The 23274-nt window shown below is 37.3% G+C and overlaps 1 protein-coding gene and 1 long non-coding RNA gene across 11 annotated transcripts in view; one reads left to right on the top strand and one right to left on the bottom strand.

Moving 5' to 3' along the window:
* LOC110981659 (uncharacterized) overlaps positions 1-23274 on the bottom strand; it is a 71811-nt gene that overhangs the window by 24989 nt on the left and 23548 nt on the right. The window lies entirely within an intron of this gene.
* On the top strand, positions 1882-23233 carry LOC110981662 (uncharacterized). Of its 7 annotated transcripts, none has more exons than XR_015427646.1 (12): positions 1882-1978; positions 2448-2531; positions 3418-3514; positions 4155-5786; positions 6206-8136; positions 8658-8748; positions 9324-12185; positions 12529-15117; positions 15547-17615; positions 18540-20232; positions 20336-20444; positions 21503-23233. It is a non-coding gene; the product is annotated as an uncharacterized LOC110981662 (long non-coding RNA). The 7 variants fall into 7 exon arrangements; XR_015427647.1 differs by having other exon boundaries at positions 3412-3514; XR_015427645.1 differs by lacking the exons at positions 1882-1978; positions 2448-2531; positions 3418-3514; ... (1 more) ...; positions 6206-8136; positions 8658-8748 and having other exon boundaries at positions 11896-12185; positions 15547-16605; positions 16877-16940; positions 17497-17615.

Here is a 23274-nt window from a genome sequence, read left to right as displayed (position 1 = left end):
ATAAATGTCAACCTTCAAGTTTTGCATGTATTTAAATTAAAGATATGTTAGATTTCCTCACTGTTCCAAATCCATCTGGTCCTTGTAACAATGTATAAATGGCCTATTCCAATAATGAATGGAACAAAACAACAATGGCCATGTTAAACAATGTGAAAACTATAACTCGTTCAATCGATGATAAACAATGATGACAAGTTTCAAAAATATTTAAAATCTCGATAAAAACCTGTCCTGTTTATTTCTATGTACTTAATTAGAACTTTGGACTAACTGTAATGTTTAAAATATTCTACACGACTTTACACCATAAATGCGTTTAACTTGCGTGTCTATCCAAAAATACGATAGGAAAGAATGGAGAAGTCACGTCACACTCTTTTTTTTTTATAAATAAGCATGTGGAAAATGGATTAAAAATGGCCAAAATGTCCAAACTAACTTTCTGAATGGGATGTGAGAAATGATCTGTAGCATTACTGTTTGTTTCTGTTATATTTCAGTGTAGCGACCCAGACTTCAAGAGGGTAGGGAGAGATTGTTTTGCAAAGAAAGAATTTCCTCTATATATGTACAATGCCATTCTTTCATTGTAAGTACGAAGGTCAATGCAATGGCAGATTTGTACAATGAAGTGCATGTACAGAGTACTTTTGTAGAAGGCCCCTACATCTACACATTTGGCGAGTTGTTTAACCTCGTTGACAAAAGAAAAAAATGCAATTTCGTGATTTTTGAAAACATTTAACATCGGTTACAAAGAAGAAGTGATCCGTGAGCTTTCTAATTCTTGCCTTAATTTGGTAACGAGGAGACAGCATCTACGATTGTAATCGTTGTTCCATAGCTCATGTGTATTTACATGTATCCATGTGAATGTATCCTGCCTATGGCAGTGTCCCAGTGTAATGTCGCAATGTTGGTAGTTCAGGGATCGCTTACAATACACAGATTTCAGTTTCAATGAAAGTAAATGCGTAAAAAGTAAAAACTTGCAAAAATGCGAATAATTACAGTGTGATAATGCCAACTAAAAGCAACTTCAGAACAATGTACTTTCTAAGAGATACATGTATGCATGGATATGTGCAGATATGGCTGATTTCACACGTGATTGGCAGATTTCCTCATCACTTGAAAATAAGAACAAGTCACCTTCTCCAGTTTGAGCACAGTTACCTATCTTTGACCGATTGTGTCCTTTACTGTTACATTTTTTATATAATCTTATTTAATCTTGCTTTTTAATTATATTTGATTGCAAAAAGGTGCCGGACATGCAACCAACCTGCCCAATGGGTTGCTTGAGAACAAGATAATGTTTTGGGGAAAATAGTATCCGAGCAAAGATTCCTGATAGTAACAAATTTCCTTGAACCAGTGCTTAAAGCTGAACAACTTAACACAATACTTCTTTAAACCAAGACTTGAAGAATGTTGGTGGGTGTGGCAACACCAACAGCTCATTATGAATTAAATCTTTAGTTTTCAATTGACACTGGAGAATCCGTTTTTTTGTGCTTTTGGATTTCTCTATAGCATGTTCTTAACTAACAAATCTACAATTAATTTTAGGTTTGGTGATTGAATCACTGCATTACAGACAACATCTATTGGAATTGGTCAAGGCAATGTGACTGTTGGCCAATAGTAGGCCTCGTTTACCTGACGTCATAGATGCATGGTGTAGATGTAGATATAGATGCAAGCGTAAAATAGTGGGTTGTGGTGGCTTACCGGAACCGGAGTAATGTGTATGGTGATTCAACATGGCTGACGGAAATGATTATGGTCGCGATAGAAGTTGGCAAAATTTTGGTCCGTATGGAAATCGCATTGATACAATACGCGAACGAGTAAGTTTCTGCTACACTTTTGATGATCTTGCTTCAAACGTACACTGCGTATGTTTTTACATCAACTTATTCCTTGTGCGGAAAGCTGGAAGAAATATCATATCTGCACTTCTCATTAAATAGTTAAGTGGAATTGAATGTTTGTGACAACATTGAAAGCATGAATTTTGTCTCTTTTTTGCTTTATGATGTTTTGCGGTACAGCATTGGAAGTGCCACTTGTGTTCATTAACATTTCCTACAATGGAACGTCGTGATGAGCACATAAAACACATCCACGCAAAGGTAAATCAAAAAGAATTTATAAAAATTTAATAGCGGTGGTACATAATATGATGGGAAGAAAACTGTATTTGCAGAGATTACAAGATGACGAATCAAAACACCTCACTGGAAGTACAACGATCGACATTACTTATTAACTTGACTGAAACATTATTCAACCAAATAAAAGTTTTGTAAAGATAAAATTCTATGAAAAACATCGTTACTAAAGCAGCAAAAACGAATACAGAAAATTTGTGAACAATAAGTAACGAATTATTTCTACTGGAATGTTTTCTTTTTTGCATGGTCATTTTTGATGTGAAGCCATGGGACTGTCCTTTGTGTTCATTGGTTTGTCCAAATGAGGATTCACTCCGTCAGCATATGCTGGGCCAACATCATATATTGGTAATAATATTTGAAGCACAATTTTATTTTAAAATGTATCTGATAGTGTAAAGAAAAACGGAAGTTAAAGTTAAGAGAACGTCACAAAAAGGTTCCGTATCCACGTTGACATACCGATATTGCAATGTTTTGCGTGAGATTTAGAGGAGGGGCGCTTGCCTGAAAAGGACAATGTAAACCATTTTACTGCACAACGCATCTTGAGAGTCGTACACACACGGTTCACCCAACCTGATGTGTCTGTTATGGAGCAAGGTTGAAACACCTCGATTGGTAGTATTTTAGTTACGGTTGTTAAGGCTTAGTGTATTCTAAAGTACTATGAATTTGAGAAGATTTAAGAAGGGGTGAGGAAAATACAAGAAGATTCAGATATATATATTTCAAAAGTAGAAAGTAAAAGGGCTTTGTCTGTTATGTGTGCAACAAAAATTGTGAAATCCTATGACTGACATCCTTCCTTGTCCTCTGAAAATGGTTAACGTATGTTTCGATTACGCCATTAATATCAATCCACTGACCCCAGTTTAAAATGTTAAAATAAATAAATAAAGATCGATTATGTGTGTGACATAAGACAGAAATTGTTTTTTATATCAAAAATTATTTTCTAAAAGCTCCTTTAAACCGAGGTCAGTGGATTAATATTAATGGTATAATAGAAATAAACACGTACATTAGCCATTTGTAGAGGCCAAGAAAGGATATCAATCACAGGATTTCCCAATTCTGTGTCAGACAAAGCGATAGGAGGTATAAACACCTATTATGACTTTTTTGAGGTATGCACTCTTGATACTGGGAAATTTTAACGGAAAGGTAGAAAGAAATGTTCTAATTATTGAAGTCAACTTTCGCCCCTTTTTCTTTGATATTTGAGATACAGTGGTTCTGGTCGAAGTGCCCTTTCTGTCCCTCCGCATTTCCAACATACGGAGATCGCTGGCAGCACATGCTACAAGAACACCTTAAATGGTATCAAGGTAAATAAATATGAACTAAAATTTACATTTTTTAAATGAATAAATGTGAATCAAAGGGGAAACAACAAACGATTATACAAACCAATTATAGTTGTATTCAGAAATGATGAACTTGAGAGGCATAAGAGGAAAGTGATTTTGTAAATAAACAGTCACAAATCAACTAATGAAAGAGTGTGAAATCCTGTTGTGGCAAATTTATTAATGCCCTTTGTCATAGATTTGATTAATCACGAAAATTTGCGTTACGTTGTATTAAATCTAATGGCCATTTCTCGATGATAACGCAGCAATTGTTCCATTCAAGATTGCTTTGGGAAATTAATGCATCGTACATGTGAAATCTCTGCAATGAGCCAGTACGGTATTCCAACAGCGCATGCTCAGTCCGATGATATTCAGGAACTGCTACGCGTGCGTGTGATAGGCTGTCCTATCAGGGCAGCCATACCCTGACACGCGCGTGTGCTCTGTTCCCGAAAGACCTTGGCTTTTTGACATACCGAACTAGTTCATTATTACAGATTAAGCAGTCATGTAGACCTTTCCATCATGCTGAAAAATAAACGTCGAAATAAGCTACAGATTAACCCGGAAGAACAACTTAATTAACAGACAAAAGCCTGCATCTTCGTTCCAGCCTGATTGGCAATATCTGATCCTGTGAGTTCCTGTGACTTCATGAGAAGCGGAAAACTGTACTGGATTTTGAAAACGGACAAGTAACCTTCTATACAAAGGAGTGACTATTTCACAAAATGGCAGTTAGATGAAACCAAAACAAGGCTCAAACCGAAGTCTCAAACTTTTCAATATCTTCAACGATCCGGTTACGTCTAGCCCTTGCTCTGTATTACGCCCATTTCTTTTATGCAACCGTTGAGTTTTTTGGGATACAGTGGGAAAATGAGTGAAGATTGCACATGTAAATCATTCTTTTAAATCCCGGGTTGGTGATCGATGATTACTGCCATTGGTAGGCTATGCGTATATGGCTTTGGACGAATCAATTAAACACGATTTAGGTATGGCTTTGAAAACAGTCATTACACCAGTAATAATGGCCCTGCTTATTTATAATGAATTAATTGGAATTTAAGGCTATTCAGCTATTTGAAGCTGAAAGTTTAGCAACACAAACTGAACATTTAAATGATAAAATTCAATCTCATAATACAAAGAATGAGCCCTGTAGTAGCCCTGTCACGCTCCGAAACCAATTAGAAAAGTTCAATGGAAAAGTGCAAAGTACTGGTTGTTATAATGCGAGAGTGATGTCTATGGAATGTCATGCGTTGCAGAGAATTTAAGAATAGTAGAAAGTTATTTGAGTTTGTAGATTTCGAGTGAAAAGATATAATTATCGTTAACTACAAATTTAGAATAGCATCCAATAATCAATTGGTTACAGTAGTACAAGAGTAATTACTTTAGCACTGTAAGTTTCTTTTCTGATAATCAACTAAGAACAGGTACTAGCATTCCGCTAGTGTCAAACATTTGTATGCATGGTGAGCTAGCACTGTTGAAAATTGGTTATAAACGACATGTTTCCTTTTGAAACTAAATTACCTGCAGTTTCATTGCAATGACAATTGCATTGCTCGCTTAATTCAACTCAGCTAAACTCACTAACATGAATGTGAATTAAAGTCATTCCAAGAATGGACAGGATTTTTTGTACAACGATTTCTCACCACGCGATAGTTCAGTGGCAATTCATTACATTTGGAAATTTTAAATGTACCTTGTAGCATTGGAAGATTTCATAACATCATCGGAAATTCCGACCAAGAAATGAATAAAACAGCGATGCAAAGACTGCAGTCTCTCATATTAATGCTGTCGTCACTTGGTATTCCCCAGTATAAGCGTGCCATTAGCATCCCAACGCGTGGTAGGACTGCTCCCATTGGCTGGCATTTTTTTCCTACGACACGTCATACAAAATGTCCCAAGTCGTTGGGTGAATCCCAAGCTATAAAATGGCAGCGTTGTTGGTGAGCCCTTAAATGAGAGATTGCATCCTTTCTTCTCACGTGATAAACTTTCCAAGACATAAAATAATTTTGTCTTCAAAAGAACTTGATTGAAAAAGAACTGAATAGCGTTCAGCAACATCGTCTGGATTAGAGACTGAGTTACGAGACTTGTTAAAGCCCTTAGCAGGAAATCCTGAGACGACAAGATGGGATGGAATGATCCAGAACGTGGGTGGGTTAACCATTCGACGTGGCCGAATTCATCAACGAATGACCCAAAACGGTATCGTGTAAGTGTAAATCTTCGAATTGTTAATGTCTTACTCTTGCAATATCATAATTTTCATTGAAGTTATCTGTATAAAACACCGAGTTTGGGCATCTGAAATAATTAGCCTAAATGCTAATCGATAGCTGATATTCGTTAGCACGCCAAATCAACATTGACAATTGTGTGAAATTTGAGAGCAGTTTTTGTCCTTTAAACCCGAAAATTTAGAAAAAAATTCTGTGTCTTCATAGCTGCCTGTGCTGATTAAATTTGACGGAAAAGATATGTAAACCATAAAAGTTAATTATATTCAAATGTAAATTTCCTTACTATTCAGTGTTTTAATTTCGGCCTTCCCAAAGGATTACAAATCTTTGAAGGAGGTTAGTTTTCAGAGAAGCATTACTAAAAAGGAATTTCTTTTTGTTTCTTCTTCAGGATTCCGAATGTTGCGGCTGTTCAGGCACTTGCTGTTGTGTCATTGCTACTATCATCACTGTAGCAGTGGGAACAGGCGTGGTGCTTCTGCTGAAATTCGCGTTCCATCTTTTCTAGGCTCTCTGCTGTGACTACCGACACCGTGTCCCTGGTAGGATCTGACGGGGCGCCACAAGCCTGAACCAGGCGCATGAATGCCAGTGCTTCACGCTTCAGACACTGACCTTCCACGGAAGCTGGAGACTCGTTACGGAACTGCAAAACGTTTTGTATACCGGATGCAAACATTAACGTTTGATTTAGTAGGGGGGTTTGCTGGTCACAAAAGTATTCTCTCAATCGAAATAGCTAGAAATTCTCAAGGGGGTTACCAGTCACAAGAAAGAGGACTTTCCTCCTAAAAGGTCCATTATTGTATTCGATTCTTTAAATGCAAATTCGATTCTTCAGTGCTAAAAATCAACCTGATACACGTATAAAACAATGACCTTTACATACATTTGTGGAATACAACATAAAAGGAATACACCAATAACAATAATTTAGTTGCTTGGAAAACAAAAACTATGTATGATTTAAAGTGATTGCAAGTTCAGGAATACTGAATGGTCGTAATAAAATCTTTTACATGTTTACTTTGCGAGTTTGCGAGTACTCTTTCATAGACTGTACATTATTAATGCCCATTATTTTTTAAAGAATGGGATGATAAAGAATGGAGACGTTTGTTCTGTTAACTAAACTCGTGGAAAATAGAAAAGACATAATGTATTTATTATAGTGAAAAATGTGTTTGTAGGGTAAGGGTTGGTGTCGTATCAGTTTTGTCCAATTTGAATGACAAATCCCAGTGTATAGTAACCAAAGTACTCTTCAATCGTTGTCAGTGTTTACAGGCTATGCTGTGTTTAGTATCTGCAGTCCGATGGCTATCTCAGTACTGTTTAGACCATTTATACCAAAGTAAACTGAAAAATAGTACTTAACGGTTCATGAAGCTTTAGAACCTGCAGTATCATAAAGAATCATTTCTTAAGTTGTCTCTCTCTATTAAACGTCTAGATGGGATAAGACAATTGAAGCAGAGCAATATGAACAAAGCACTTCGAGCACTCTTGCTGTTCTTTTTTTAGAGAGATATTAACCTGTTGTTTATTTCCATGACATTTTATATACTCCCAGAAACCCCCAAAGGGTCGGCACAGACTGTCGTACACAGAATGAATTTCCTGTAAACATGTCTGTCTTTCATTGTTAGTACATAGGCCAATTGCATTGGCTGAATGGACTACACAGCACATCTGTGAAATGCATGGCCATGTGAAACATTCAAGATCGTCTCAGAGTCAGTGTTTAGTAAGCGATAGAAAGAGTGTTTGAAGTAACAAAACACTTTTATGACAATGTCAGATGACCGCAATATTGGGACACAGTTAACTAAACAGCCTACATGCCGTCACTAAAACATTTCTTTGTAGTTTATTTAAACAAGCCTTTGTAGCAGTATTGTTAGAACCTCTTTGAATGAGATGAAAATAAAGAAGATTGTGTACGCACATTAAACTTACAGAGAGGTTTGCGCCCTGTTAATAGGCCACTTTGGTGATTTCAAATGAATTAAGAACTGCCCATTTCCCCCGAAATAATTAATGTTTGATAGTATGCCCCTCTGCATCACAGATAACATAGATCTGTATCAAAATACAATGAATTAGGGTCGTTTCGTGATTGGCCAATACTAGGCTCTGTTTGGCTGACGACACCCTTAGGTTGCTCGGGGAAAAAAGGGTCGTGTTGGATCACTAACACTAAAGTAGATGTACGGCACACACCTGTTCAACATGAGCAACAACGACCCACCACGCAGAAAACAAAAACCACAAAAACGTGGTCCACAAGGAGGAAAAAATGACCCACCACGCACCAGACGAGTGAGTATAGACAACAGAAACCTGCTGTTACTATGAAATGGTTGTAGTCGTATGCATAGGCGTGTTCTCTTATCACAAAATCGTTGAGTTCATACTTTCTGGCGCCGTTTTAATGCCAATGGGTTTGTCTTCCGTGTGAAATATCATGTGGAGACGCAGTGCAAGATCCCAACAAGCTGAGCGTTTTATAACGAAGTACCATGCACAGCATTAAAAGGTGCTGCTGTTTTAAGAAGACATTTTAAACTTAGGACAGGCTATTCTGACCCTAAGATCTTGGTAACTGATGGTAAAAAAGCTCACACTAGATGCCATGGATCGAAAACAAAACACTGTACGCTAAATGTGAATCCTAGTTACACTTATCATGTTATTTTCAATCCCCTGGGTTTGGAGCACTGCGAGAAAACAAGAAAAACCATTCCGACCAATGATGGAACGGGTTGTTATCATTAAAATGCAGCAACCAAGTATTTGAGAGTTAATTTCCCCCCTTCTTTGCATAATATTATGGCGTACAGCCGCTGAGGTGCCCTTATTGTTCGTCAACATTTGCAATCCTGGAAAACCTCCTACAACATGTATTCGACCATCACCATGATCAGTACTGAGGTAATATAACACAGTGTAACCAGGTTCTTAACGGCATTATGTTGGAACATTCCAAAGCGCATCAACAACAGGAATATCAAAATTTACTTACTAAGTCAACAAATTCAGAAACATTTCCGGGCTAGGGGCTAGGGTGGGAAGAGCTAGTTGCTCGATAAAAGAGGACAGTATATTTTCCCTTGCACACAGAATAAATACTGTCCGTTCAATAAATAACATAAGTAATGTAGTTCAGTGGAGCCTGTTATATCTTCATTCAAACCCTGATGCTCATAATAGTCATCACGACTGCAATACATAGACACGTCGAAATAGAAACCAATCAAGATTACCAGCAATTCTCTCCTCTGACTTTTATCTTGACCAGGCCCCTTTATTAGTCTTCATGCCACCGTTTCCAAAAAATATCGATGTTAAGCTAGATTAATAGATGTAATTCCCCCTACATTAAAACTAACAGAAAAGTCTTTTCCATCGTGTTACTGAATAAACAGAACACAAACATAAAATAACACAGACGAGCAGATAAAAAGGACAAAGAAAATGCGTTATATATATATGCTTTTTCGTTCCAGGTTTCTTGACTGCCCTGTAAATTAACTGACCCTGTAAGTTCTGGCGATTTGTCGAACAACAAGATTTTTGACAAGGATGTTATGACGGGCACTCATCACCCTTATTTAAGACTACTTCAGAAAATCTCAATTGGATGAAACTAAAATCTCATAAACATTTCTGATACCTTCAACGATCTGGTTATCTCTAGCTCTTGCTTTCATGTAGGCCCATTTCCCACGGACAGCAGAAGTGTTCTGTGGGAAACTGGACAATAACTAAAGTTTGTTGATATTCTTTTTAAGTTCCCTAAGATTGTTAGTGATTTCGCCAGTGGTTTTTGTGTATTTTAGACAGTCACATTATTTAACTGCAAGCATAAACACTTGGAACGCATGAATAATTATGTTATTGGTACACAAACTTAATTTTGTAGTTTTAGCTTTGCAAAATAACCTGCAACAGCGACTCTGCCTGTTTGTGATGAGCTCCATGGGATTTCAAATCCCAAATAAGACCACACGTTTTAAAGATATCAACAGCGAAAGTAAACGTGTCAAATGATGAAAACGAACAGTGATTTGATAAGTTGTCCGACCACACGTTTTAAAGATATCAACAGCGAAAGTAAACGTGTCAAATGATGAAAACGAACAGTGATTTGATAAGTTGTCAGATTATAATCCTGTTAACATGCGAAATATAGGCTGTATTGTAGCCCTATCAAGCTCCGAAAAGAATCTGGGGTAATTTCGAAAAGCTCGTGCATATTTGAGAAAACTTCTGATAGTTTCCTTTTTCATTGGGACAAGGACGTCTCTGTAGAAAGTCATGAGTGGAAGGGAATGTATAAAATCCGGAAAATTATTTCTGCTTCTTGGTTTCGATCGAAATGACACTATTGTGACTCGCTATTAGTTTAATAAAGCGTTCAGTAATCATTTATTAGCATTCTTAGTAAAGTGTACTAATTATACATATTTATCATTCCCAAGTCTTTTTCTGTGAAATGTGATTTCAGACAGTAATGCAGTTCCCTTTTGTAATACTTTAAAATGTACTCAGTCAGTGTGAAATATTTGTACGCATGATAAGCATCATTGGGAATGGATTGCCGATAACCTCATCCCCTTTTTTTGGATAATACACGTAGTTTCACTGCAACAACAAAGGTAGCTGTTTCGGTTATGAAATCAACTCCGATAAAAATGAAATAAGGTTTGCCCTTGACTAATATATGAATTACAAAACTGCTTCTCAGCCTGCAAGAGTTTAATAAGACTTCTGAACAATGTCAAGAATAAAGGTATTAAGTTTTGGACAGTTTACATTTAACTTTCGTTGAAATGAATGGTTTTGCAACATCAAAGGATTTTATGACAAACGTCACAAACATTGCACTGTTCCCCTATCCTAAACTGTACGCTGTCGTCACGTGATTCCCCGGTGAGCACGACCATTAGCATACTAACACGCTGTTGGACTGTTTTCTTTGGCGGACTTTTTTGAACAATACGTCATAATGTCCCAAGGTCTCGGGTAAAAATCAATCCTATAAATTGGCAGCATTATTTATGAGCTATTAAATGAGGAATTTGATCCTTTCCTCTCATGTTATTGCTTTTTCAAGATACAAAATAATTATGTAGATAAAACCGTCACGAATCACGGATTTTAACTGAAGTGAACTCTCACATAGTATCCGATATCCTCAAAGATCATGTTTAGATACAAGGCCCTTGTTCTGCAGCAGACCATTATCTTGCACGCAGCTTTACGATAATGATTAAATCGTATAATTTTTTTCTAGAACCCCATAAGGTGATGATTATTTCGTTAGTGGCTTTGTGTGACTTAAAACAGTCACGCGATTCAACTGCAACACATTGATATGTTATATGTAAACAGACTGATAGATTGTTATAATTTTAGCAGGGTAAAATACAGCTGTATCAGAATATGCGACGACACTGCTTTTGTAATGTGCGAATCGCAAAATAGGGTTATTGTAACTTGACAGAATTTTTTTTAAATGTACAGTTTGGGTAAACAGGGTAAAAGTGTTACAATGAAGCAATCATCAGATAATTTTTTCGAATGTGATCTTTGTGAACGTTGTAGAGAATAGGTTATACAATACGTCACGCCTCCTTTAGAAACTAACACTAGTTTCATGGAACGACATATGTAGTTATTTTAGTGCTAAAATCAACTTAAATTTAAAAGAAAGAAAGAAAAAATTCGTTGTTTGACTAAATTGTACAAGATATTCCCATCATGCAAAATAGTTGGGAAACTGTCGTTGACAATATTCGGGATTAAGGTATCATTGAAGTCGGACACTTTAAACTTGTTTTAGAAATGAATGATTTCGTAACATCACATAAATTGTCTGGCAAAACTCCACACATAACGCTTTGTCTGCGAAACCCAGCAGAGTGTGTTGCTGTTTAATGTTACGCTGACATCATTTGGGATTCCCCAGTAAGCGCGTCTATTGGCATAGAAACACCGAGAAAGGGCTGCTGCCATTGGCTGACAATTTTGGGTGAAATGGCTGAAAGACACGTCATTCAAAAATGCAGATATGTCGGATGAAAACGACAGAGCTATAAATTCGCAGCAATCCTTGTTAGTCTTTAATTAAAACTGGAAATCTTTCCTCTCATGCCATTGAGCTAACAGATTCTTCGAGGTTATAAAGATTTTAATAGCATTCGGTGGTATTGAGCAGATCGAGATAAAGTCTTTAGACTTGGAAGAGTTGATTATTAGCAAGGAATTCCAAGACCTTAAAGATGAGTTGGAACGATACAGGAGGCGGGGGGTGTACTCAACAATGCTTCTCACTAGCATCGGTGGCTGATCCATGCAGGTCTCGAGTAAGTAAATCTCCCAATCATTAATATTGTGGACCCCACGGTCTTTGAGCGAAGGCAATTCGCACACAAAATGCTGGGCCGTTTGCATTAGAAATAGTTGACACCCTTTCGTCGATAATCATGCTTTATCAACCCTGGGTGGCAATTTGAAATTTTTCGCGAAAGGTTTTAGATACTATTGGCAACTCATAACGAGAATTGGAACAATTGTTGTCTTTATTCACATGTGCATTAGTGAAGTCTTTACTTCGGCCATTTTAATTTAGGTTCTCCAACAAGAAGATGAATCCCTTAGCTGACTCGGGGAAATGAACAATATTAGAAAACGCTCTTTTCGTTTCAGGAGTGTTGCAGTTGTTCCAGAACTTGCTGTTGTGTCACTTTATGTGTCACCCTTGCAGTAGTGGTTCCCGTTGTGGTTATTATTCTGAAATACGGGTTCCATGTCTTCTAGGCATCGCTACCACGACAGCAGCCCCTTACCACGGTAGAATGTGGTGGTTTCCAAGCGCCTGAATCAGCCGCACGAACGCTGGGGCTTCAACCCTCAGAGACTGACCTTACACGGAAGCTGGACACTTCTATTCACAAACACAAGCCTTACTAGGGCGCAAATAGGATTCCCTCTCAAAAGTATGCTTAAATAAAATGGCAGGAGAAACTTTAGAGGGACGATGGGTACCAGTGGACGATGGGTACCAGTCACGTAGAAGCTGCTTCATAAATGTCAACCCTCAACTTTAGAGGGACGATGGGTACCAGTCACGTAGAAGCTGCTCCATAAATGTCAACCTTCAACTTTAGAGGGACGATGGGTACCAGTCACGTAGAAGCTGTTCCATAAATGTCAACCTTCAACTTTAGAGGGACGATGGGTACCAGTCACGTAGAAGCTGCTCCATAAATGTCAACCTTCAACTTTAGAGGGACGATGGGTACCAGTCACGTAGAAGCTGCTCTACAAATGTCGACCTTCAAGTTTTGCATGTATTTAAATTAAATATGTGTTAGATTTCCTCACTGTTCCAAATCCATCTGATCCTTTAAACAATGTATTAATGGCCTATTCCAATAATGAATGGAACAAAACAACAATGGCAATGTTAAACAATGTGAAAACTATAACTGGTTCAACCGATGATAAACAATGATGACAAGTTTCAAAAATATTTAAAATCTCGATAAAAACCTGTCCTGTTTATTTCTATGTACTTAATTAGAACTTTGGACTAACTGCAATGTTTAAAATATTCTACAAGACTTTACACCATAAATGCGTTTAACTTGCGTGTCTATCCAAAAATACGATAGGAAAGAATGGAGAAGTCACGTCACACTCTGTTTTTATAAATAAGCATGTGGAAAATGGATTAAAAATGGCCCAAATGGCCAAACTAACTTGGCCATTTGAGAAATGATCTGTAGCATAACTGTTTGTTTCTGTTACATTTCAGTGTAGAGACCCAGACTTCAAGAGAGTAGGGAGAGATTGTTTTGCAACGAAAGAATTTCCTCTTTATATGTACAATGTCATTCTTTCATTGTAAGTACGAAGGTCAATGCAATGGCAGATTTGTACAATGAAGTGCATGTACAGAGTACTTTTGTAGAAGGCCCCTACATTTACACATTTGGCGAGTTGTTTACTCTCGTTGACAAAAGAAAAAATGCAATTTCGTAATTTTTGAAAACATTTAACATCAATTACAAAGAAGAAGTGAGCCGTGAGCTTTCTAATTCTTGCCTTAATTTGGTAACGAGGAGACAGCATCTACGATTGTAATCGTTGTTCCATAGCTCATGTGTATTTACATGTATCCATGTGAATGTATCCTGCCTACGGCAGTGTCCCAGTGTAATGTCGCAATGTTGGTAGTTCAGGGATCGCTTACAATACACAGATTTCAGTTTCAATAAAAGTAAACGTGTAAAAAGTAAAAAACTTGCACAAATGCGAATAATTACAGTGTGATAATGCCAACTAAATGCAACTTCAGAACAATGTACTTTCTGAGAGATACATGTATGCATGAATATGATATGGCTGATTTCACACGTGATCGGCACATTTCCTCATAACTTGAAAATAAGAACAAGTCACCGTCTCCAGTTTGAGCACAGTTACCTATCTTTGACCGATTGTGTCCTTTACTGTTACATTTTTTTCTTACAATCTTACTTAATCTTGCTTTTTAATTATATTTGATTAAAAAAAGGTGCCGGACATGCAACCTGCCCAACAGGTTGCTTGAGAACAAGATAATGTTTGGGGAAAATAGTATCCGAGCAAAGATTCCTGATAGTAACAAATTTCCTTGAACCAGTGCTTAAAGCTGAACAACTTAACACAATACTTCTTTAAACCAAGACTTGAAGAATGTTGGTGGGTGTGGCAACACCAACAGCTCATTATGAATTAAATCTTTCGTTTTCAATCGAGACTGGGAAAATCCGTTTTTGTTGTGCTTTTGGATTGCTCTTCTTAATTTCAATGGTCGATTGCGTCAGTCTTTCCCTACGATGTGGGGGAGGTGGGGGGAGTGGCCAATTCCAATCATGGGAACGTCTTTCTAGCGGTGCCACTACTGGTAGCATTCTTCATTTCCGCGCTTTGCTACGATTGGATAATTTTTAATATATTCAGCAACGTTGCCAATCTTATGCACCCTTATCCAACAAAGAAGAGGCACTAATATTCTGCTCGTCATATAGAAATGATTGCTGTACCAACCTGCAAACAGGAACGAGTCAGTCAGAAGTCCCGTCAGTTTTAACGAGAATAAGTTGACGGAAAACTTAAGAAGGCTAAGCTTAGTCTAGACTACATTTTGGCACTAAAATGGCTGACCACAACGATCCAGTTTTGTTTAACGGTAGGCGCAGCTCACGCCACAATCCAGTCCCAGACAGAGACGATCCAAAACGAGATCGGGTAAGCAAACTGTCAGAATACCCTGCTTTCCTTAACATGTCAGATTGAAAATGATAGAACATTCCCTTTGGTGCATGTACAACAATTCAAGATTCAGAAAAGGGTTAACCTGATGGAGCAAAGGAAGAGACATCCCATACGGTGATTCAACTGTTACATAGGCAGTTTCAAGATTTGTTTCAATGTTCTGTATGACACACTCACTTGTACCATGTTGACAGAGGGTGACTTTGTTATCAAACGTTACAGTAGAGTGGAGGCAAGTTATTTAAAGCAAACCATGCTGTGTCGTTATAAATGTTGAATACAAGCTCACAAACCCGAAGTGTTCAACAGATTTCAGGCTGTACTTTGCGTCGAGGAGATGTTACTTCTGATTCTGAGATGTTATTTCTGTTCAACAGAGTGAAATAATCTGCTCTTTTTCAGAGCTGTTGCTCGAAGTGTTGCAGCGGTGTGTCTATTTGCATCACCGTTGCTGCAGTGGTGATAACGGTATTCGTTCTGGCGAAATATGCATTATCTAACCTGACCCTTCCTGCCTACAACGTCTGACTGAGAAGTAAAGAAACAGGAATCACTTTTTCTCATGGGAGCATCCGACGATGTTAACAGTCTTTTGATAATGATCAAATCTAAACGACAATCATCAGGAATTCATAAGAGACTTGAAACGACCTCGGAATGAAGTCAACAGCCATCCTTACTTGAACACGCTCAGATACATATTTTCAAAATTATCTTATAAAGAAAGAAAATATCGATAAAAAGACAGACTATGAACGTTTGAAGAATGCTAAAGCATATTAAACTGTTTTCTTGAGGCTTCTCATTTAGTTCAAATGTAAGTAAGTCTGACATGAAGCTCTTTAATTCACATGAAAAAGGATAAACTCTCTCTGTTTCAGCCTTAGATGAATTAAGCAAAATCTTTCTTTGAAGTGATTATGCATCAGTAAAAATCAGCTTTATAATGGGACTAAATATCTCGCTAAAATACTTAAAATCAATTGTATTATTTGGGTTCCTTTTTTGGAAATGATTACATGGAATGGACAGGCCTTAGAACCATTTATTTAAAAACAAAAAAATATCCATAGGAATACTCTTCATTTGAGCAACATGTTGCACGCCTATGAGACATGTATGTGTATTGGTTTTATCAAAGCTAAACTGGAATAAGTTCAAATTATAGTTCATCGGATTTCACTATCAAAGAAACTTTGCTGATTTTAATTTAGAGTGGAATTAGATGTTACTGGATGAAAAAACAACAGAGTATCACAATGTTTGAATGTCAGTGATTAAGAAAAAAAGCAAAAGAACATTTGAGAAATTGTAAAAAATCTACACTTTGTATTTTGTCCTAACTGTTGAACAGAAAGCTAGGTGAGGGTATATCAAGCAGATCCCTAACATACTATGAGCAACCAATCACAAGCTTCCACACAGAATCGTTGCGATGATGCAAATCTACTACTCAAAAAGGTAAAGGTCAAAAGGCGAATCCACTTTTAAAAATGGGGAGGATTCACCTCTACCAAAAGAATTCACGGGGCAAGAAAACAAGGAACCTGCGACACACCAACGGGGTAAAACAAAACGACAGATATTAGCAAATGAATATACCACGAATTCCTGTGAAGAAGTGCAAGAGAAGGACGTAAAATGTTCGTAATAATATTTGAATATTCATGTCAACTGAATACCACTTTGGTTTCTAGGGTACGTGACTTTTGATTGGTGATTTGTTTGGCAGCAAAATCCCGCCAACCATGTTAAGCAAAGATACGGTCAGCCATTTTACATCACATCAAGTTGAGGTTAGTTCGTTACAAAGATTTTGTTGTTGGAAGTTTCTTACCAAAATGAACCAATCAACAAAGACACCAACGACCAAGAAAAAGGCACCACTCGTGCCCAATCCTAGCGTGGCCCAACCCACAGTTCATACTGTAAGTATACAGTAAGTAGTAGAGCCAAATGTGACCAACTGGACTACTGATTTTATACTCAGAGGACTTGACATACTGTATTTCTAGATTTGAAATAAATCCAAAATTTGAACAAAGTACATACTTTATTACAATTGCTCGTTTAACTAGTGCATTTTATGTCCCGAGAATGCTAAATACCAACTGTTTCATACCTTAATGGACAATTTCTTTTCTAAAAAGGGACAACATAATTTTGCAACATTTAAAATAGTTTGCATAGACATTAGGTTTCTTACTGTTGAACAATTACCTCCTCCCATCCCGTCTGTCATTCATTGTTCACAATATGCAACGTGATTAAACAAATCATATTAATTACCACTGCATGAGAAGTGTAATGCTTGGTCTCACAACACATGTTTTTTCTTTTCGTTTTCCCAAGCCCCGTTTCCGATGCCGATACTGTAGGCGGGAATTTGATTATCCCATCGCACTGTATAGTCACGAGAATGCGCATAAAGTCAGAAGACACAAACCTCTATGGTAACGACAAAACCCAAGGTAATAATGTATATCGAATGTTGTGGTAGTTGCTGAAGAAACTGAAGTGTGGTAACAGTTATTCATCGCCTAGACTTCAAATGAAATGTATCAAAATTCGATGGTACACTTAAGAAACCGAGATGCATTGTGTGGAATAAAAGCAGAATAAGAAACAACACTGATTATTGTCCAACTGGTATTATACAACTTTGTATTAAATTATAGTTTAAGAAAGAGTTCTCCTGATCAATCAAAAGCTGTATCTTAAATGACGAATAAACTGCCCTGACGATCATTTAATATCGTTACATACACTAAATGGAGAAATAACAGAGACTGTTGTCCTTGCCAACTAAATCCCCGAATAATTGGGGCATGTTGGCATTATGAAAATGATCGAGTCGTGGCTTAACGTGATTGGTTCAAGTCGTTTAGTATTCCGCATATATAAAGAGGCAGTTCGTTGGGAGACGGTAAGATGGGATATCTAGAAAGCTGGAAGTTGTGTTTTGCTCAATCAAAATGCCTGGACGTAATGATCTCACGAGGCTGCCGAGGCAAGCCAGGAGTTGGACAAATGTTTCTATTGCTGACCCAAGGCGAGCTCAAGGAGTGAGTTCAGTGCAATTCCATGACACCTAAATTAGATTTTTGTTTAATTTGCAAAGATGTAACCATTCTGCCGAAGTTTCGACGTCCACATAGAAGCATAAAGTGCCCAAGCTCGGCCACAAAATGCGGATATTACTCGGATATTACGCATGTCAACATTACAATTTCTAGATTTGAAGTGATGGCTATCCTATAATTAATTAAGGTTCTTGTCAAATTCCACTATGTTTAATTCCGGACACTATGGGCACACAGTGTGTGGTAGGCCTTCTAGTTTTGTTACTTTGTCTGAGGATTGTCTTGTCTTTCACTCTTTTTTTTTTACTCCAGTTACTGGACAGCACCATGAGGGCGTGTTCGTCACTTGTTCAACAACTGTTTGCTGCGTTTCGTAGTCCCCTCCGCTTTTTGCAACGATGGCTCAAGTGACCATGCACCAGATTGCCCTGTGGATTCCCGCTCTTTTCATTTTATTCCTGACTGGCCACTTTTAGATGTGGAATTCAACTTATTCATCCAGTTCAACGTGACCGTAAATCAAATGATTGCCCCACGTCTAATCGAGGTCCCCCAATGGATTTTATTGTTCTACTGAATTGTGAGCACTTTGTTCTGTTAAGCACTTCGATTCTCTGCGTGGGAGGCGCTATATAAATACGGCTTTCTTATTATTATCATTATTATTATGAGATACCGCTCACAATTCCCAGAACTGATATTCTGTCTAACCATTGTCATTGGCACTCACTATTCTGACTCAGTTAAATGTTAACCACATCCTGCTCTTCGGTAGAAATGTTAGTTAAGGAAACCCCAGAATCTCTGAGGCAAAAAACACAAGTCTGGTGGTAACAATAAACAAGTCATGGCTAGTATGAAAATGTTAGAAGAATGTTAGAAGGATAGACTGTTTTCTGGGTTGCAAACTATTACAGAAAGGAAATAGCCAAACAATAGCTCAAACGATTATCAAACGTATTCATAAGCATATCCTGACTTTACCCAGCTGTATATGCATAGGCCTATTTCACGACTGTTGTTTTTCATTTCCTTAAAACGTTTACATTTAAAAATTTTTAGGAATAACATTTCTAGAAATACTTTCCTTAGACAATGCTAATTGTTATAGAGTTGAGCACAGCCTACTTTATCAATATATAAAGACAAAGATCAAAATGTTTGCCTTAGAAAGCTCTCTGTGAATATGTATCTGTTTATTTGTTGAGTAATTCATACGAATAACAAAAAGAAATAGAAATTATTAAAATGTAGTTGCATAACAAGTTTTGGGTTTCAATTTCGCCGGCCATATTCGATGCTTTGAACAGTTACGGAAAACAAATGCTGAAATAGAATAAATTAAATTTTTGAATGTGAAATTAAACTTCACTTGAGAGAGTGTGATTTGAATTCTTTGGGGAAAATTGTAGAATAAAGAGCAATAAAAGGTCAATCTTCCTTAGAGTGTGTCTTTTGCTTCTTCTCAAACACTATTTTGAGTGTCTACTGTCATGGAAGGAACTGGATGAGTCCAAATAGATAAGAGCTAATTAAAACAACTGAAACATTTCCACAGTTGAAACGATTCTTAGACAGAAACTCCATTGCCAATGTAGGACAGCAAACAGGTACTGACTAATAACCAGGTTAGAAATGGTGTGAGCTTGAAACGATTGGTTGCTGGGGAGGGGTGGGGCTGCATTGAAGAAACGCGCAACTTGTTCCAGGCTCTGTTGACTTGCCATAGGGGTACAATGTGTCGGAGATTTCCCGTGGAATGTGACTGGTAATGCAGCATTTCAGACACTCGCCAGAAGTTACATCACCCTTGGAAGTTGTTATTTGTGTCCTTATCAACTTCTGCTTATTTTTGGGGGTGTTCTGGAGGAACGGATCGTTTTCTTGACCCTTCTAAGAAGTAACCAACATGAGCGCAAACGTACCAACACGAATACAAATTTCACGGCGTAACACGCGTGCCACCCATTCATCTGCAGCAGATCCTACACGTTCAAGGAGAAAGGTAGGCTTGGGTATTAAAACGTTTTCTCTTGATAAAGGACTGTTTTTAATTCACTCACAAAGTAGGCAAAAATATTGATTGCCTGCCTATTTTCATTCGTTAGGGTGGTGGTCGGGGTGCTAATGGTCACCAATGTCCTTACTGCGGTAAAAGATACATCTTGAAACACTGGTTTTTGATACACCTAAGAAGTTGTCCATGGAAGCGTTAAGGTAAATTCACTAGAACTTTTCCTGCCTCTTTTTACCCTCTTCAGTTCATTTAATGACATCTTTTAGGGGGTATCTTTTAAATCTGAACAACAAGCCAAACTGTATATACATAAGGTATTATGCGGGGAATCCACAAACTTATGAAAGTCAATATCTTTTATTAAGGGGCATGATTTTATTGCGCAAGACACCCACCTGAAGTCAAGAAATCCCCTTCTCACTTTGCCTGTGAGAAACAGCATAACAACCAATGAGATTCAGAAACCAAAGAAAATAAAATGACATTATGAATTATTAATGACTACGGACAATGCCTGACAACAAAACATTGTATTTAAAAAGCCAATAACATTTCTGCTTTAGCAAAATAAATAGAGTACATTTCCAACACCAGCCCCAGACTGCTTATACCTCCGCCCAAAGAAGTGAAGCTAAAAGACCAATATTGGGAAAAATGTCGTGCCACAACCAACCCTGTCGCATACCGTCTTCAAAGCGTTGTGAATGCACTAACGTAGACGTTTGTGACCCATGTAGAGACGCCAACTGTGCGCAGAAGCATTGGTGCTGCCGAGTAAGCTTTTAATTCTATGCTTTACGGAACTGAAATGATTGCCAATCCGGTAAAATAATGTGATACACCACACATATATAAAAGCATGGTAACCTCCTCTCCTATTTATGATAAAAGCACTGTAGAGAAAGCGCAGAGTTTAAACACTTTGTATTTCTTGAGCCAGCTTTTTCAACAAAATTAGGAATGTATCTAAATTATAAGTTGCTTTCACACAGCTAAACGTAGACAATGACAAAACGTTTAGCATTGAAACACATTCTTCAACGCATTTCAATGTAAATTTCTAAACATGTCGTGGATTAAACTTACTGAAAATAAGGTACAGAAAATGTGTTTCAACTCTAAGCACTGTTCATACAGTGAAGTGGTTACAGTTAGGCACTGTTAAAGACTATCGCGTGATTTATACAGACTGCGCTCATCACCATTTGTATCTATAAAATGATGCAAATTCTGTTTTTCCTATTTATTTGATTCTTAGAGCACGCGCTGCTGCTGCTGTTATCTGAGCCGCAACTGGAAGGTCACATTGATAGTGCTGGTGGTCATCTTACTGATAGCTACGGCAATCGTCCCAGTCCTTGTCACTACTCTACAAAAATGACAAGTCACTTAGGAAAGACCCTGTCCTCTTCACATTGAACTTGGATAACCAGCTCAAACATGCAACATCGTGAGTTTTAAGTGTAAAAAAATACGCAATTGGTAGAATTGCACTAGCTCTGCTTCTTAGTTAAACTGCTTTATGTTATCACTTTGTAAATTTGTGACTGCTTTAATTCAGCCAACCGGAGAAATGGACTGCCTTTCCTACAAAACTACTGTTTACATCATTGTTATCTTACAGTTTGAAATCTGAGCCTAATGGAATTACAGAAGCTTTAGATTTGAAATCAAACCATTTTTATTACGATTTAATTAACAAGATAATAAATGAATTAAATATTAACGTTTTATTTAAGTGCTAGTCATTAGGAAATACCGACCACATGGCGTACTTTATTTTCTCGTTCAAATTAGTGAATAATTAGTTAGAGATTTTACTACTTACAAACTTGAGAATGCGTTTGTCCATTATCGATTCTGAGGAATGAAAATGCAAGTCAAATGAAAGATCTTTGAAATACGCATCGAGGTGTATTGAATAACATTTCGACAAGTAACAGCACCGGCAAACTTAGCAGTTTTATATTATTTCTTTGAAACATGGTGTTTGTGTTATTATAATCATTTTGAAAATGGAGCAAGGATTAATTGCTCCCTAAACCATTAATAATTGGTACTGTTAGATGCTTACATGCATTTTCCCCGACCAATGAGCAAATACTGGCAAAGTGCATCGAGGAAACGACCCAAAGGAACGTTGTACATGTTGTACATGTCAGTTATTACCGTCTCTGGTAAATTCGCTTTCTTAATACAGATTGTGTAGGCCCCCTACTTATCAATTAAGTTTTTTGAATTTTGGTGTAATTTTGTTTTTCAAGAACCTAGACTATCCGCTTAATGTACATAATAATTAACATCATTGCTTTATATGATTCACAGTTCACCACTTTGTTTCATTATGTTCTAGGGGTCCTTGTATCTGTTCGTTTATCACTTTATGTTATCCCATTATGGGGTTCACTTTCGACAAGGTTTGTGTATCTTTCTGGCCGCCTTCATTGCTGCTTTGTACTTTGAAGTTGCGAAAAACCTCTTTAGCTAACTGTGTTCCTGATTATGTTTCTACCCTAAGATGGAAAGAAAGTCAAGTCAATCTAAGTTTTGATGAATTGCTCTGTTTACTCCAAAAAACTAACCCGGAATCTGACAAGGAATAGTCTTAATTAGAAAAGTCATACATGTGTGCCCGAAAAAACAACTGCAAAGAATATCAAGAGAATTTTGTTTATTGTATTATTTAAAAGCATGTTTGTTTTCTCATTACAAATTACCTGATTTTCTGCTCTAATAATCTTGCAAAAATCACTTGCAATCCTATACACATGTACTCAGATATTGTAGTTTGCATGTTGATATAGACATAGTATTTTCCAAATCATGCAGTCGGGTTTTTACTTTTCTTAAGTAAATGGCTTCTGTACATTCTTTTAAAGTATGCTCTCAGTAGAAATACGTATCACAAGATGTTTTAAGTACATGCCAGGAAAAGGGCAAACAATCTAAAGTTGATGACAATAAATGTTTCGGGTAATGGTGAATCACAGCAAGTCGTGCGCAGGCTGAAGAGCTCTCCAGCTCCGTCTT

The sequence above is a fragment of the Acanthaster planci genome, linkage group LG14, assembly GCF_054643075.1.
Source record: "Acanthaster planci isolate LZ-2023a linkage group LG14, COTS_SCS, whole genome shotgun sequence".
NCBI lineage: Eukaryota > Metazoa > Echinodermata > Asteroidea > Valvatida > Acanthasteridae > Acanthaster > Acanthaster planci.
The sequence above is the reverse complement of the archived record's forward strand: the minus strand, read 5'-3'. Positions and strand labels throughout refer to the sequence as shown.